This window comes from Pinus tabuliformis, chromosome 7 (assembly GCF_031772625.1).
Source record: "Pinus tabuliformis cultivar Carrire ecotype Pingquan chromosome 7, CPIR1, whole genome shotgun sequence".
NCBI lineage: Eukaryota > Viridiplantae > Streptophyta > Pinopsida > Pinales > Pinaceae > Pinus > Pinus tabuliformis.
Window position 1 is genome coordinate 1420876492 of NC_142293.1, and position 15390 is coordinate 1420891881.

Genomic DNA, 15390 nt, shown 5'->3' on the forward strand with positions numbered 1-15390 from the left:
GTATCCATACCACGATGGTAAAGAGTGTAGCCGATAATCACATAGTTTCGAGATTGGTACCCGATACATCGCTACTTTAAGCGAGAGGTATTAGGACATAAATTCTAGGTCTGGAGATAGATGAGAAAATCTCCATACCATGAGTCAGATGATGAGATCAAGAACAATGACTCATCTAGGATGGAATATTCAGATGTAGATTCAGCATCAAGGGAAAGGAGATCGCACATTAGCTCAAAGAAAAACAAAGTATTTCTTCGACTATTTGGCCCCGACCAATTTACGTGACAATATATATTTCATAGGTTTGCAATCCAAAATGACCGTAGTTTTTCAAAGCAAGATGTAATGGTGAAATCTCTGGATGACTTGAATAGCTACCAAAGCTAAATTTTCCACATGAATATATTGGATCTCAGTATTGTTGAGGTTTTGACTCAAATAATAAATGGGATGTTCAGTCCCCATATCATCTTCTTGGACCAACATCATATCTATAGTAGAGATGGCAGCAGTAAGGTACTATAAATAATGGCGCTGATAGTTGGGAGGATATAAAAGAGAAACCTGAATTGGTACATATTTCAAGGCATCGAACACTTTCTGCACAACATCTTCCCATTGAAAGGGAATCCCCTTTTTAAGTAAGAGAGTAAATCCTTTGGTTAGTTCAGTGTAGTTAGGGATGAACCTCCTTAGGAAGTTGGTTTTGTAACTGAACAAGAGTGGAAGGTGTAGGAAAGTCAATGATTTCCTAAAATTTTAAAGGATCAATAAAAATTCCTTGTTTCGAAACTATGAAACCAAGGAGTGGACCAAAACCAACACAGAACGCACATTTGTGTGGGTTAAGTCAAATGTTGTAATGTATACAATGGAGGAAGATGGCTTGTAAATGCAGAACAAGGGCTTGATAAATATCGACTTCAGATGAAGTACAAGATCCTCCAATGTATAAATTTTTGGCTATTCCTGGTTTAATCGAAATATCAAGAGAAATGGTTTTTTTGATATTCGAAAGGTTCTTTTCAAAGTCGATGTCATGAAAGGAAACAAAATTCATAAGGAGTTCAACAGAATTAGGTAGTTACACACCACTGAGATCATCTTCAATGTTATCTGGGAAGGAGGAATGGTGATGATGTTAGTCCCACAGTGCAGTGTCTGACATCATGATATCCATGATGCTTTCATTGGTAGATAATGTATGGGAGAAAGGACTAGAGGGCATGCCATAATACAGTGATTGATCTACCCAATTAATCGAAGAGAAAGTATAGGTCATACAAGCTGAGTGGATGGCTTCGTAATCTTTCTCAACAAGGCTAAGAGGCAATCGATCACCAAAAATTTTGATGCTAGCTTCACCAAGAAAAATCCGTGGATCCGCCAGGATTGTAGATGATGATATCACGTTGATATAAGCAACCAAAGTGGAGTATATGGGAAGGGGAGGGGGACGGAGTGAAAAATTTCTGATAAGTGATGAATCCTTCAATAAACCAACTCCAACATGCTGATAGGAATGTAGGGCTTCCCCTACAAGAGGGAAACTTCTAGTAACATTGGAATCAGAGATGAAAAATGTGAGTTGATCTATGGCCACAATCTCGACTTTATGAGGAAACTCGATCATGTGGAAATAAGTTGAAACAATGACAGCTATAACATAAACCCATATATGTCCCAATGGAAGATTATAATCCAAAGGACCATTAATAACTTATACTTCAACAGATACAACTTTACCCCCTAATTCCACCTGGAGGGAATTCAAAATCCAATAAGGTTTGTATGTCCTTCTATCAAATGCTTTTAATGTGGTGGTTGATTGACAGTTGGAGTGAACCAATCGCTTTCCACCAACACAAGGACATGATGCGGGTCGAGGATCTGCTGTCCACAATAGAATGATGAATGTTCTTTGTTATGAAACCAGCTCAAGAAAATATAGAAAAGATAGATCAACGCCTTAGAATTCAGCCTCTTCGAGGGTGAAACCTCCTTTACATTACATAAATGAACAATTCTTGGATGATACAAATGAAAATACCTCCTTTCTATATATAGGAGTCTAAGGGGTTATAACATAATCAGAGCCGACATAAAAATAATAATGTAAGGGCACAATAATTACAATAATGGGCTTCTATGGGGCAAAATAGTAACAATATGGGCACGGCATGGGTACATCAATATAATAAGTGGGTTGTACTAATAACAATAAGGGGATACACTAGTATTATAGGGGCCTAACATGCCCCTCTCCTTCAAAAAGCATTGTCCTCAATGCTTGAGTAGTTCTTGATGCTTCTGTATAAAATTCTTGTCCTCTCATGTGGAATCTTCAGCGGGTAAGTTCTTCCACTTGATGAGATACTCTGAAATTGATTGATTTCGTAGCTTTCGGGTTCTTGTTTTTGTGACTGCTCCAGGTTCCAATATGATTTTTCCTTTCTCTTCAATTTCTGGCAATATTGTTTGAATTGGGATCTTTTGCAACTTTTGAATAAGTGGCCATACTTCTTCGTCCTTCTTCCATTCATCCCTTGCTTCGTTTATCCAATCTGGTTGGATAATAGAAATAGCACAAAACAATGCTTCCACATCCTCATCCTTGAAGAGTCTTCCCATTCGGTAAGGTCACCATTTTTTAAGTGCATGTAGTATTGCCAACATTTCCTTCTCATAAATATCTTGCTTGAGATGTAGCAGTAAAAATACCCAATCACCTACATCAAAACAATTTTCACTAAAATGTTGATCTACCTGTTGTTTTGTTTGATTTTGCACCGAAGTGGCATTATCCTTTAAAAGTTGGAGAACTTGTTATTGATGCTCGATGTGATCTTTCACTTCTTGAACATTTTTCTTCTTGATATGTCCTTCTATCTTGATAGTTTGAGGAGTGGTAATTTCGACCAATGAATTACAGGATATGGTTGGATTCATTTCTTCTTTCTCGATGTGATCTTTCACTTCTTGAACATTTTTCTTCTTGATATGTCCTTCTATCTTGATAGTTTGAGGAGTGGTAATTTCGACCAATGAATTACAGGATATGGTTGGATTCATTTCTTCTTTCTCGATGTGATCTTTCTCTTCTTGCACCTTTTTCTTCTTGATATGTCCTTCTATCTTGAGAGTTTGAGGAGTGGTAATTCTTGCCAATGCTTTACAAGATATTGTCTGATTCATTTCTTCTTTCTCTGGGGTGGGGTCTTGGCGTATATCTTCTTCTTTTGATGTTTCTTGATCCTTTTCTTCCTCCTCTTCATATTCTATGTAAAATAATTTCTTCTCAGCACACTTATGACCTTTAGTGCATTTGCTATCACAATTGTAACAAATCCCTTTTTCTCTTTTTTCTTCCAATTGTTGTGGTGTAACTCTTGTAGGTTGTGGAATGCTAGGAGAAACAACAATTCCATCTTTATAGTTGTCAGGGGTATGCTTCCTGGTTTCCATAATTTTTCTTTCCAATATGTCACAAAGCCCTTTTACTCTTTCCGATTGTTGTGGTGTTGCTATAAAGAAGGTGTTGCTCTTTGTATCCTCATAAAGTGCTATCATTTCCTCCGTGAAAATTGACCACGTAACAAGTTGTTTATGAGAACAGAGCCCTTCATACTATAAAAATTGATCTAGTTCTAAATATGAAGATGCAATACATACCTTTTGTAACAGTGGTATACCATGTAGATCAAAATATTGCTCCATCTGAAGTATCCAATTTATCGGATCCTTGCCATCTAACTTCCTCATCTTGCTTTTTCTTGATTTTAGGACCTCGATCTTGAAACGGCTGTAACTCTGTAATTATGGATATTTAAGTTCTGAAATTGCTACGTGTAGTATCCCTTTTTGTCCTATTTCCAATTCCACTAGTCTGATCCAAGTTGGATTCTCCAAAAAAGAGTTATGCACAATCTCGCAAGATGACCTGATTATAGACCTTTCCAGAAGAGTGAACTTGTATGAAGTGCCACGTGTCAAATTTTCGACCTTTGGCTCTGAAAAAGATATACAAGAAACTACAGTCCGTCCTCTTTCTATAACTTCTTACGAAATTTCAATCCAATGCTCAAAGAGAAAGTTATGACTATTTTCCCCAGGTCACCTATTTTGAATGTAATTCAGGAGTCTGCAAAAAGACCAACTTCCTCAGATCATATCTCCGCAAATATCACGCGAAAAGATCTGAAATTCAGACCCAAGGTTCAGTGCGATTTCGTATCAAATGGGTTTTTCTTGCGACTTCTGAAATGTCACAGAAACAAAGTTATAGCGAAAATGCCACGATGACCTATTTGGAGCAGCGAAACCCTAGAATCCAAAGCTCTGATACCAAATGTTATGAAACCAGCTCAAGAAAAGATAGAAAAGATAGATCAACGCCTTAGAATTCAGCCTCTTCGAGGGGGAAACCTCCTTTACATTACATAAATGAACAATTCTTGGATGATACAAATGAAAATACCTCCTTTCTATATATAGGAGTCTAAGGGGTTATAACATAATCAGAGCCGACATAAAAATAATAATGTAAGGGCACAATAATTACAATAGTGGGCTTCTATGGGGCACAATAGTAACAATATGGGCACTACATGGGTACATCGATATAATAAGTGGGTTGTACTAATAACAATAAGGGGTTACACTAGTAGTATAGGGGCCTAACATTCTTACCATGGACAACGACCTAGATCATAAAATCTAACTGAGCCAGAAAGCAATGGGTATAGTTTTCATGAGATGAAACCACTAGGTTGGAATCTGATGGATCCACACATCCGATAGCTAACAAAAAGGCCTTCTTTTTGGTGGGATAGTTTTGCATCACCTCAAGAGTTGACATAGTCGAAGGAGATTGAGCCAAATATTCAACTACACTGTAATTTTGAGTGGCTCTTGAATGAGGGTTGAAATAAGACTTATGGATAACACCCTTCGTAGGCTTGATAGTCAATTCCGCTGGAACCAGATATGGAACAAGATCAGATGAGGGCAGTGCTGAACTAGAAGGTTCATCAGTGGCTTGAACATTTGGTGGATTCATATTACCATATTCCTTTTTCCAAGTGGTCACCATGACATCTGACTTCATATATGAGGAGGAAAGCATCAAAACTATGTTAGAGGAAGAGGCATCCTGAGAAACCATATCGGTCTCCTAATTGGGAAATGAGTCGATCAACACAACAGGAGAATTGGATGATTTAGGGAACTAATTCACTTAAGCACGGTGCAGACAATCACGTGTAAATTTATCCTCATTACAAATAAAACATGGGTATCGAGGCTTTTGTTTCTCATCGAAATATGAATTTGTTTGTTTATCCTGCGGTGGGGAGTCTTTCCTTTTCTTACCTTTACCTTTCTTATTGCTTCCAAGTTTTTGTTGAGACTTTCCTTTATCACATGAGATGACATTTATCTTGGAAGCAGAAACCGCAAGAGGATGAGATGGAGGGTTTTGTGTAGGAGCGGCAAGAGAAATACCAGATGGTTTACTCAACGACTGCAAATTGGTAGAACCTACAATTCCATCAACAACATGAGATTCTTTACCAGGTGGAGGACAAACAATATTCAAAGGTCTCAGAGCATTTGGTATCTTATCATAGAGCATGTTTGATTGGGTATAGACTAGACATACATATTGAGCATGAGAGATAACTTGCTCTTCAGTCACAACTCCACCTTTGGACACATATTCTATTATTAGAGCTAAAAAAGACTTGACAAAGAATTCCGATAACAACTAATCAGGAACATAAGCCTTGACCAACCGAAAATGGTGTCTTCACTCATGAATGTGATCCGAAATGTGAGTAGAGTCTAATTTTTTAAAGTTAGTCAATAGTTTTGTTCCAATTGCGTACCTGATGGGTAACTGGAAATGTGTGAGGAAGGTTATGGCTAAAGTGTTGAAGTCGTGAAATGACACTCTAGGTAATTCAATATACCAATTACTTTCAGTACCCATAAGTGTTCATTGTAAGAGACATAGTCGAATGGAATCATCATTAATTGAATTGGATGAACACCATAGATGATACGTCATAACATGCATCGACAAGTCTTCTCTTGGATTCCCATTGAACTTTGGGATATCATAAGGAAACTTAATGGGAACAATCGACTGCCATGGTAAATGAGCGATGGGGTCATTATTAAGCCCAGTTAAATTGAGTACATCTTTCAAGGCATCAAATGCTTTCTGCACAACGTCGTCCCACTGAAAGGGAATCCTATTTTTCAGCAAGCGAGTAAATCCCTTGGTTAGTTCAGTGTAGTTAGGGATGGACCTCCTTAGGAAGTTGGATTTCCCTTGGAGTCTTTGCAACTGAACAAGATTGGAAGGTGTATGTAAATCAATGATTTCATGGAGTTTTAAAGGATCATTACAAATTCCTTGTTCCGAAACTACGAAACCAAGGAGTCGACCAAAACTGACATAGAACACACATTTATGCAGGTTGAGTCAAATTTTTTAATGTATACAACAAAGGAAGATGGCTCGTAAATGAAGAACAAGGGCTTGATAAATATTGATTTTAGACGAAATAAAAGATGCTCTGATGTATAATTTACGTTATTCCTGGTTTAATAAAATCATTAAGAGAAATGGTTTCATTGATATTCGAAGGGTTCTTTTTAGAGTCGATCTAATGAATGGAAACAAAATTCGTAAGGGGTTTGATAGAATTAGGTAGGTACACATCATTGAGATCATGTTCAATGGTATCTAGGAAGGAGGAATGATGATGATGTTCATACCATGATGTGGTGTCTAACATCATGATCTCCATGATGCTTTCATTGGTAGAGAATGTACACGAGAAAGGATTAGAGGGTGTGCCATAATCCGGTGATTGATCTACCCAATTAATTGAAGAGAAAGTATCAGCCACACAAGCTAAGTAGATGGCTTCGTAATATTTCTCAACAAGGCTAATCAACATTTGGTCACCAAAAAGTTTGATGCTAGTTTTATCAACAACAATCCATGGATCGTGCTAGGATCATAGATGATGATATCATGTTGATATAAGCAACCAAAGTTGAGGAGCCGGGAAGGGGAGGGGTAGGGAGTAAAAAATTTCCCATAAGTAATTAGTCCTTCAATAAATCAACTCCAAAATGATGATATGAATGTAGGGCTTCCCCTACAAGAGGGACACTTCTAGTAACAATGGAATCAAAGGCGAAAAAGGTGATTTGATTTATGGCCACAATATCACCTTTATGAGGAAAGGTGATCATGTAGAAGTAAGTTGAAACAATGGTAGAAATAGCATAAACCCATGTACATCCTAGTAGAGGATTATAATTGAAATTTATGTCAATAACTTCTACTTCAATAGAGAGGCTTTGCCCCCTAATTTCACTTGGAGGGAATTCAAAATCCCACAAGTTTTGTATGTCCTTCCATCAGAGGCTTTTAATGTGGTCACTGATTGACTCAGTTGGAGTGAGCCAATCACCTTCCACCAAGACAAGGACATGATGCAGGTCAAGGCTCCCCCCTCCAAAATAGAATGATGAATGTTCTTGCCATGGAAAATGACTCGGGTCATAAAATCTAACTGAGCCACAAGTCGAGGGGTATAGTTTTCATGAGAGAAAACCACTAGGTTGGAATCCGATGGATCGACACATCCAATAGCTAACAAAAAGGCATTATTTTGGGTGGGGTAGTTTTGCAACACCTCAAGAGTTGACATAGCCAAAGGAGACTGAGACAAATCTTCAACTATGTTGTAATTTCTAGCGGCTCTCAAATCAGGGTTGAATGGAGACTTATCGATAACACCCTTTAGAGGCTTGATAGTCAATTCCATAGGAACTAGAGGTGGAAAAGGATAAGATGATGGTGGTGCCAAACTCGCATGTTGATCAGTGGCCTGACCATTTAGTGGATTCGCATTACCATATTCCTTATTCTGAGTGGCTACAATGACATTAGATTTCAGCTTTGAGGAGGAAAGCATCAAAATTGTGTTAGAGGAAGAGGCATCTCGGAAGAAATACTAGATGGTTTAATTTCCGACTGCAAACTGGGCAAACCTATAATTCCATTGACAACATGAGATTCTTTACTAGGCAAAGGAGGAACAATATTCAAAGGTCTTGGAGTTTTTGGTATCTTATCATAGAGTGTGCTCGATTGGTTATAGACCATATATAAATATTGAGCACAAGCAATAACTTTCTCTTCGGTCACGACTCCAACTTTGGCCACATCTTCTATTATGGGAGCTAACATGGACTTAAAAAACCATTTGTCTAACAACTGATTGGGAACATAAGTCTTGACCAACTGGTAACGACATCTCCACTCATCAATGTGATCTGAAATGCCAGTAGAGTTTGATTATGCAAATTTAGTCAATAGTTGCGGTCCAATTTCGTACCCGATGGGTAACTGGAAATGTGTGAATAAGGTAGTGGATAAAGTGTTGAAGCCATGAAATGACACTCTAGGTAATTCAATATACCATTTAGTTGTGGTACCCATAGGCGTTCGTTGGAAAACACGAATTCAAATGGAATCATCGTTAAGTGAATTGGATGAACACCATAGATGATACACCATAACATGCATCGACGAGTCTTATCTTGGATTCCCATTGAACTTTGATATGTAAAAAGGTAACTTATTGGGAATAATTGGCCACCATGGTGAATGAGTGATGGGGTTGTTCGTAAGCTGAGTTAAATCCAATAACTCAAGAGTAGCCACAAAAGGAAACTTCTGATTAAAGTATGGAGGTAGATGGCCTGGGCAACATGAACCTGCATTCTTGGATAAGGAGGGTTCTGATAATAAGGAACCTAGTTACCAGAATATGGAGGGTTTTAATAGACAACATGCAAGTGGGCTTGTTACCAAGTCCTGGGATGGTGATAAAGCTATTGGAGTAGTTGGGTTTTGATTTGCTGGCCTTGAAAAGGCACTTGATGTGATCCTTATTGTTTCTCGATCGGGGTTTACATTGCCCCATGGTATGGGTTCGATTGAGACTGCACAAAATTTTGAATAATTTGGCCTACCAAAACTTGAGGAGCAACTTTTGGAAGTGATTGAGAAGGTGAGGGACCTTGTACAGGTTGACGATCGGGATCTGGGAGAACTAGACATCGTTGGAATGGGATGTATGGTTGGCTCACGTGTATTTGAGCTTGTTGAGGTGTTGACAAATAGGTAGGAATTTGTGATGAAGATGGTAGAGTTTGAGAATTCAAAAATCAATCCCAATATGAACCAGTTTATAATGGTAAAGTAGGTTTCCAGACACTGGAAGCCATATTAGGATGAGGAGAACTATAACTAGGTAGATTACCATATTGAGGTATACTAATAATAAGTTTCCCCACAGCCATGGGAGGAGGGGATGATGGAGGCAACTACAATCTAAATGGATGGTACCCAACGTAAAGAGGGTTGGGCTATTGGGGGTAGATTTGCTCATTGATATAAGGGCTAGCCTGCTGCTCTATTGTAGGTGTATATGGAGGAAGAAGAGTATACTATGTGGCATTCATAAGAGAGGTACCAGACATTATTCTTGAATTGGATGTCATGGTAAAGGTCCAAGGACTAGAAGCCACACAAGAAAAGGTAATAGATAATGAATGATAGCTAGGCGGGATGAACGTGCCACCATGTAAATGAGCTTCTGGTGATGTTACAAACATAGATGAGGATGTGCCACTTGATGTCTTTGTTGAGAAATGACAACAAGAAATTCTAGTTCAATTTTTCCTTGAATTAAACTAAGAATTAAAATCGAGTTCTATTCTCATAGCAACTTGTAAATAGTTAATTAAGTTTAATTAACTTAACTAGCTTATGAATTTCGAGTTGGAAGTATTTCTGTAGTCATGTATATGTTCTCCCTAAGTTTTAGGGGTCCAGTATGAGTTTAAATTGAGTTGGAAATTAGATCACTTAGCTTACTAAGTTAAGTTTAGTTAAATTAGTTCTAAATTGTTTTTGGAACTAATAGAGGACTAATAGTAAGTTGGTGCACTGATGCATCGAGTAGTGCTACTCTAGTTAACTAAATATTCCCTCATGAGAAACTGATGCATGTAATTCAGAGAAAGACCCAGTTGAGACTAGAGTGCAAAAATAGTGTACACTCAGTGGTATTATTTACTGGACTATATATATCATGCATGCATCAAAGATTGATCCTATGTTTGGATTGTGCATATTTGGAAGCATGAATTCTTTTTAAATACAGGCTATTCATCCTAGGAATCATGCAAGATATTAGGATCTTGGAGAGCAGCAGAATTGGCTAAGTGTTGGCCAAGAGCTGGCTTGTGAGGTAAGAGAGTTGATCACACTTGCGGTGAATTATTATAGTGAGAACAAGCTTTGTATATTCACTCATATTTCTGATATATGAAATACATATTGTTAAGCTAATTTATTCACACAAATTATCACAGATATTCTTTACCAATCCGGGTTGGTAATACTTGAAGGCAAGTCCACTATATATGAATATCAGATGTAATCAAACTTGAAAGGCAAGTTTTTCAAAAACTAAAGAAGTGCATATTACAAATGTAACATATATTAACAATTCCAATTCACTTTGTAAAGAGGGAAAGCTGAAATGGCTCTTAACTTAAGAGGTCCAATTCTTCCTTTGTTATTACTTGATGAACATAAATCATAAACTAATAGCTTAAGATGGACAAATCATTAATGAAGGGAGGCTGCTAACTTAAGAAACCTTTGTTATTTTCCATCATAATTCATTCACCATAATGCTATCAATTGAAAACCAAAAATACATAAGAAAACTGCTTGCATGTAATCAAGGAAAACTTGTTACAATTCACCAAATTAACAGAATGAGTGCTCAACTTGAACACTTTGTTTTCCTATCTTACTAAAGTGATGAATAAACTAAGATTTAATGAAATAAATCATCACACATTAACCATAAACCAATCTAAAACAAAGCATGTAAACAAGTTCTAAAATAACCAGATTATGGAAAATTAAACTAGTCTAAACAAAGAAGTGTACTTAGCTTGGAATGGGGGCCCTCCACCCTTGCTTTGCACACTTGAAGATTGATATCATAAGCTTAAAATTTAGTCGCACATCCATATTATTGAACAAAAAAAAGTAGTAGAACAGGTTCTTCAAATTAGCTTTTTAACTCCAAAATGTCTCAGGATGAAATTATACAAAAGACACTCCTTAAGCCATAAAAGTCTTGGCTTTAAATAGAAGTTTTGTGAGACAAACTAATATATAACATTTCTAACAAATATATATACTCATATTAACCTATATAAGTCAAATTCATTAATCCCATCCCGAGAAATATGGTCAATCCCAGAAAATCTCAAAACTGCTTTATTTCTATCGATTTTCTGAGTGACTAGTCATGGTTGACCAGCACTAAATGAGCCTAATAAAGCTTGCTCTGATCGAACCAAGTAGATTTGGATCAATCCTAGTTCCCAAGCTATCCATTCATGCATCAAACTAATGCGCAAGTGTCCTGCAAACATGTCATCCATATAGCTATTACGGGAATTTCTGAATCTGTCAATATTTGCACTTGAAATCAATTTTTCATAAAAACTTTAGAATTTGAAAAAATAAAATTAAATACCTGAATAGACATGAAATAAATTAAAATGGTATGGATATAGTGGAAAATAGATGGAAAATATATGGATTAAGTAAGTTTCCTTTAAAGCAAAAATAAGAGCAAAATCGAGGGCCAACATCTCCCCCTTGTTGATCATCAAGCATGTCCTCATGCTTGCTTATTCCTTTTTGATATTATGTTCCCTATTGTAGATGCAGTTCCTGTAGATGCTTCCTACTATGTTTCCATTTTCAAATAGCCCATACCTGTATCATGTCCTTCTCTGTATAAAGTGGCCATAACTTTCTGCTTCTCATACTTAGCCTTCCACATGTTCTTCTCTTTTAGCCATTTGAATGCCTGTTTGGAGAACAAATTATTCTTTCTTTCCAATCTTCCTATTTCTTCATTTAATCTTTCATTTTCTTTGACCAATCTGGCATTATTCTTTATTGGCATTATGACATAGGTTTGGCTCGATGACATAAGTGTTATCCTTGATGGCAACTCACTCAAATAGCAGATTACAAGTCCAGGCTCTCAAAACAGTAGAAAATAAGATACCCGTAGGTTCCTGTTCAGAAAGCCGTGGACATACGCAAGTGCACTGAACAAAAGCTGCGGACATGTACACGGTGCTCCAAACAAAAAGTGTGGACGTAAAGTACATGCACTTTCATGCAGAGAAAAGCACGCACATGGGAAATTTTATGGTTGGTCCATGGTATTTAGTCTGGCATTTTTGATCCTATGGTTTTGGTCCGTGGTGTTTGCATCTAAAGTATTGAACCCAGGTTTTGGATTCCTAGTATTGGATCTCTATGGTTTTGGACCATGGTTTGTGTAAGGCCTAGTCTATAAAAAGGAAAGGAGATCATTTGGCTTGGGCAACTAATGGATTGAATATCTAGAGGTGAGAAAGATATGAAATACCGGTGATCGGTTGGTGAGTTATAGTTGGACCTAAATCAAGGACAAACCTGAGCATTACAAGATGGATCTACTGATGGGTCGAGATCTCTGTGCCGCATGATTAGATCTGTAAATCTGATAATCTGGAACTTATAAGTGAAGTCTGATAAATTATCCATACTCGCAGGCTCGACACAGCGCAGGCGCAGATACCCACAGGTATTACAGGGCGCAGGTGGGGATACCCGCAGGCTCGACACAGCACAGGCACGAATACCCGCAGGCTCGACATAGTGCAGGTGTGGATACCCGCAGGTTCGACATAGAGGAGGTGCGGATACCTGCAGGATAAAGAACTAAATACTGCGGACGTATGCAGGTTTCTATGGGTGAAGTTGCGGACTTTTTCTTGAAATATGTTTTAGCTACTTTTATCTATTCCTACAGTCTTCAGGGTTCTGAATTGGTGTTTGGTTATTGGTATTGTGTTCTTAGAAGTTATTGATTCAGTATTTGTACAAGGAAGTTGGTTGATTGAATATCTATTTGATGTTTGATTTATATTAATGGATCCAGTTTGAAAATTTATGAAACGTGGTCCCTGGAAGAAAATAGAAGGCTTTTGTAGGTCAGCACCTACGTACTAGTACCTCAGCTAGTACAAGAGCTAAGGGGGTTGTAGCTCTCTTCCAAAAGAATCTGGAGAACGAGAGAAGGTTGTAGTCTTCTGCAGGTTGAAGCCTGCGTACTGGTATAAGACTGTACCAATACAAAATCATTGTAAAAATAAGTTTCTAATTGAAAGATAGAGACATATTGCAGCAGGTGGTTTTCACCCACATTGGGTTTCCACCTTATATCTTGTGTTCTTTTGTGTGACTGTCTGCTCTAATTTTCTGTTCCTGCTTACTGTTATATGATTCTAACACACAGATTAATGATCAACATCTGAAGAATAAATTATATTATAAGTTTGGAAGGTATAGACAAGTTTCATTAGTCAGATCTGTTAATCTTTATATAAATTGAAAAAGATTTTGATAATATTGATTCACCCCCCCTCACAGTATTATTTCAACAATTGGAATCAGAGCAGGTCCTTCAGGAAAAGCTTGATCGCTTGAAGGAAGATCTATCATCATGAACAACTGGTGGGCTCCAGTATTGTAGCAATAATGCTACAACTCCTGGAACTCCCTTCTTTAATTTTATCAACCCGGTAGTTCGTAACAAACTTGGAAGCGACGGTGCTGTATACACAAGTACTAGCTCTTGCCGCAGCTGTCACTTGGTCAGCTGGCACAAGTCCACTAGGAGCTTAAGCCAACTTCTATGAGCTCTTAGAAGAAGCTTTTTAATTGATGGATGAAAGCTAACTCGAAGGAAGCTAATCTAGTTGCAAAAAGAAACTGAAAGCAAAAAAGAAATGCAAACCCTAGCAAACCCTAATTCTACCAGCTAGTCCTATTGACGCAAAGGAGAGCATGCAAACTACTGAAAGAGATGCCATTACTTCTATGAAGGTAAAATGCATGTGTCTAAGTTATCACTATCTGAAGAAAACATCTTTTTGTATTTTTGATTAAGTTATTAGAATTATCATGCATGTGCTTTTAACTAGTTTTCCACTGTGCAGGGATGGATCAAGGGATGAAATGCTTTGGGAAAGGTTGGGATGGTATAGAGAGGGTCTAAGGGATCCCTAACATTCTTTCTGAGAGTTTCACAAAGTCTGGATGCCATGCAATCGTGTTTATGAACTTCTACAGGAAGTCTGCAGGTGTTTCTACAGGATGTTTCGAAATGGGATTGTTGAGGATGGGTGATTGATGGAAGATGCATGGATGGTTATGGAGGTAGGATGGGGGTCTGAAGTGACCCAGGAACTGATGGATGGAGTGGTGAGATGATATGTGGAAGGCTGATTTGGCTTTAAGGTAGTTGAGACAACAATGGAGAAGAAGGTAGGGTTACGTGGGCAAGAGGATGGGTGTGAAGCGAGAAGCCTAGATATGGGATGAATCAGATGGCTCTGATGAAGCTTGACCATGTGAGTGAGTGATAGAGATGCCTTGCACAATGCACATTCAACCGAATCAATGAATTCTTGCAAACAAACTAAGTCCTAGCTAACTTAATCTAACTGTCAATGAAATGAATAAACAACAGCCTCGTTTGGAAAGAGAACCATGTACATCACGTGAGCAAGAACATTCTGAAAGATCTAGATGCATGACAAACTCCTACCAATCGATTCCCAAACATAAAATGCTACTTTAACCAACAAAAACAACCAAAATAACAAAGCAAGATCTAAAGAGCAGATTTTATTTTAAGAACGCAGCAAACACACATAAAGATAAACAAGGGAGGTACTGGGCGCTTGAGATGGGCCCAACCCCAAGAGCTACAGCCTCCCAAGAGAGATTTAGAGCTGGTGCAAAGCTGGATCCATCTTTATTAATCAAGAATGAAGAGTTACATCAAAACTGTCCACAAGGAGAGCTTGAGAATGAGCTGAAAGCAAAGCTAATCTATTGCATACAAATCGAATTACAAAATGACTACAACAAGGCTATGAAATGACTAACTACTAGCTACTATCTATTGGCTAACTAGATAACATCCACTGGCTAACAAAATGACTAACTGGCTAACCCAAAATGAGGCCCTAAGCCTTCTTATTTATACAATTTGAGGACCCAACAGTCCTCCTAAAATTTAGGGACTTGGCTGCCCAAGACTTGGAGTTAACAGCAGTCCTACTTGACTTGCTTGGCTGCCCTTGTGCTGATTGATTCGGTGGCCCTTGAACTCCGAGCTGATGGTGGAGAATTCGAGG